At 36.8% G+C, this 3,476-nt stretch overlaps 1 non-coding gene across 1 annotated transcript; it reads right to left on the bottom strand.

Annotated features, from left to right (window-relative positions):
• Positions 1–243: 243 nt before the first annotated feature.
• LOC113341768 lies at positions 244–347 on the bottom strand. Its single transcript, XR_003356123.1, has one exon. It is a non-coding gene; the product is annotated as a small nucleolar RNA R71 (small nucleolar RNA).
• Positions 348–3,476: the final 3,129 nt, after the last annotated feature.

Raw genomic sequence — 3,476 nt, 5'->3', positions numbered from 1 at the left:
ATATTTCGAGGGTTCGATTCTGAGAACCCCTATACTCATGTAAGAGAGTTTGAACAAATTTGTCGGAATATGCAACCTGATCATATGTCCGAAGACTCTCTGAAATTGCGTTTGTTTACATTTTCTCTAAAGGAAAGGGCCAAAACATGGTTTTACGGTTTGAGACCACAATCAATCACCACTTGGGAACAACTCACTAATCAATTTTTCCAAAGATTTTTTCCACATCATAGGACCATCGCTATTCGTCAAAATATCAATTGTTTTGTCCAGTTGGATGAGGAAACTGTTTTTGACTATTTTGAACGTTTTAATGATTTGTTGAGCGAATGTCCACACCATGGATTTGAGAAGTGGAGACTTGTCGCTATCCTCTATGAGGGACTAGACTTTAAATCTCGAGCCACGGTTGAGTGTATGTGTAATGGTGAATTTCTTGATAAATCTGTGGATGATGCATGGAATTTTTTAGCCGAGATTGCAGAGAAAACCCATCAATGGGAATCCGTTAGGGAAACAGGAACAACACCACATGATATGAGTCACCCCCATGAATTAGAGTTTTATTCTTGTAATAGCTCCGACCTTAGGATTGAAAATTATCCTAGATTGCAAAATCCCTATCATGATGATGATGATGACTATGATGTTATGTTAGAAGAACATGTCTATACTGAAAATGTTATGGAACCTTTGGGTTCAAATACATTAGGCGTCTCTGTCCCGACCTTAATGCATGATATGTCTTCTAGTATTCCATGTGATGTTTCCCCTGATGAGCCGATGCATGAGAATAAATTTGTTGATGATGTTGATGACTCTGATTGTGATCTTGCTAATGTGATTGATGATTGTAAGCATGATGTGACATGTGTAGATGATTTAGGAGATTTTGATTTGATTGATAATGATGTGCCTATTCTTCTACATAAGTCACAATCTGATGGCCCTCCACCCAACCTAGATTTGGTTTGTACCCATATTGTCAAACCGACTTTTCTGAGAGTCCCTAATCTAGGTTTGGAACTGTGTGCTTCCCAAGTCCTCTTGGACTATTTTGCTTCTAAGTATAATACATTTGAGGAACCACAGTTGGAATTAGCATGTTTGCCCGTCCCTAGCACAGTTCATTTCGAGCTAGACCTTGTGCATGATGAACCCCCGAAACTGCGCTATTTTGTTTTCAAAATTATATCTTCTGTAAAATCCAGATTTGGGGGTAGCTCATTTTGTTTCACAGTTTCACTTGTGTTTCTTTCCTGTTATTATTGTGTGAAGCTGTTGAAACCTCTACACTTTGTCTTTTGGGTTGATCCTCAACTCTTTAGATTGTTAGTGTATGGTGAATTTTTGTATATAATCCAGTAGATAAAATTTCTTAAAACCCCTTTTGTTCATTTTGTATATATTTTGCTAATCCAATATGATCTCGGCTGAAATATGTTGGATTCTTGCCTTGAATAACGGAGTTCTAATATTGCTTTCGCCGAAATCAGGTATTCTCTTTCCTTTTTCTCTACTCAACATGATCCTCTTCATATGTTGTATTATAATTTTGTTCATATTTTGAAACATTGAGGACAATGTTTAGTTTAGGTTTGGGGGTGAAAAGTAGATACTTTGATAATATGCCATAATTGAAAACAAAACTCCATCTTTTTGAAAAAATTGAAAAATTCCAAAAAAATTGAAAAATCAAAATTCAAAAAAATTAAAAAATGAAAAATCATAAAAATGGAGCTCATTTACCTTGAAATGTTGACTCTTGTGCAAATATGTAATTATTAGGAGTCTTAGTCTAGATATTTAGGCACCCTGATTCTAGCACAATTCACATAGTGATAAGAAATTTGCACGCGCACGATCTACCAATACATGTATGGCCTCGATCTTCAAGGTGTTTGATAGGAAGTTACGATTGCCAATCACTTTAGAATACTGAACGAAACTTGACTAGCTTGTTCTTTGGTTGGTTGGGATAGAAGGTGGAGGTTACATTAAGAAAGACAACCATCGAATTTAACTGGGTGCATCAAAAAGGGCTACCTCTTGCAAAGTGTCATGTAATTTTTGTTTCCTTTTGTATTTGTATCAAAAGTGTTTCCTTGTGATGAAAAAAAAAAAAAAAATATCAGAAAAATACAAAAAAAAATCAAGTATTTATCAATTCCATCATCTCTTGTTCCAAAAATAAAAGAGAATAGTCAATGTAAATAAGAGTCATGTAAAGAGTCATCTTTTGTTGTTTCATTGTAATAAGCAAGGAGGGTGTATGCCATTGATGTACAACGCGAGTAATTGTGAAATACCTCCAACTCATTCACAATTCTCGTAAAGTCCGGACAGCTAGCTAGATTTCGACCTTGGTTCTTAGCCTGAGAAACTATCTCTTGGTGATTAGTAGTCATAACTTCAGATCTTTCTTTACACATGTGTAGATACACTTTACACTCTTATCACATGTCTTTTTTTGTTATCAGTGCTAGGATTGTGCCTTCGATAGCTAGATTGACATCTCCATTTTGCTGTGAGTTTAAACTGTTTTGCACATGTCACATTTGATGGAATATGAGCTTATATTTTGTCCTTAGGTTTTGTAGGCACACCTCTGGTAAACCTTCACGAGACTTCAACTCGTCCACTAGGGACACTTAGTGGTTTAAAAGGCTTAGTGCATACGCTAAATGCATTCGAGAGACCAGCGACAGTGGTATAGTTAGGATTTCCTTAGTTTTGTTTTACTTGAGGACAAGTAAAATTCAGGTTTGGGGGTATTTGATGAGTGCTAAATAGTGCATATTTATATATATTTTTGTTGGCATTTAACTCATCTTTTGTGCATTAATTCTACATTTTATCCCATATTCTGTATTTTCATTGTTTTCAAGAATAAATATTTTTCTTACTTAATTTTGCATTTTTAGGTAATAAATAAAGTCTGGATGACTTGCGGAGCGGAAAAGAGCTGAAGAGTAGTGAAAGGCCGGAAGAAATTACGCAAGGAAGCCGCAAAGAATGGAGCGCACGTCCAAAAAGCTAGGAATGGGCTCAAGAAGGAAGAATTGTTCTTAAAGAAGATATGGGCTTGGCATACCCAAGGCCCAAAACCCTTACCCAAACCCATTTTCTATATCCATACCCGCCTCCATTCTCAGCCGTTAGATCGGATCCATCTCATCATCCAATGGTCGCTTCTTCATCGTGCATCAAAATCTGAAGTCCCTGCAAAACACCATAGTACCTAAATTCCAAGCCTTCGGATTAGATCACATTTAGATCCTACGGTCGCTTCTTTGCCTGCGCATCAAACCTCGATACTTCCGCTTAACACTACAACACCTAACTCCATCTGGTGTCGTCAATTTTGTTGTATCTCATAATCCAACGGTCTCCACATACCTCTCCATCGTAGCCGTTCGATTCAATCTATATGGGATCATCCAACGCTCTTTACTTGCTGTTCATCAAAACTCGCT

This window comes from Papaver somniferum, chromosome 1 (assembly GCF_003573695.1).
Source record: "Papaver somniferum cultivar HN1 chromosome 1, ASM357369v1, whole genome shotgun sequence".
NCBI lineage: Eukaryota > Viridiplantae > Streptophyta > Magnoliopsida > Ranunculales > Papaveraceae > Papaver > Papaver somniferum.
The sequence above is the reverse complement of the archived record's forward strand: the minus strand, read 5'-3'. Positions and strand labels throughout refer to the sequence as shown.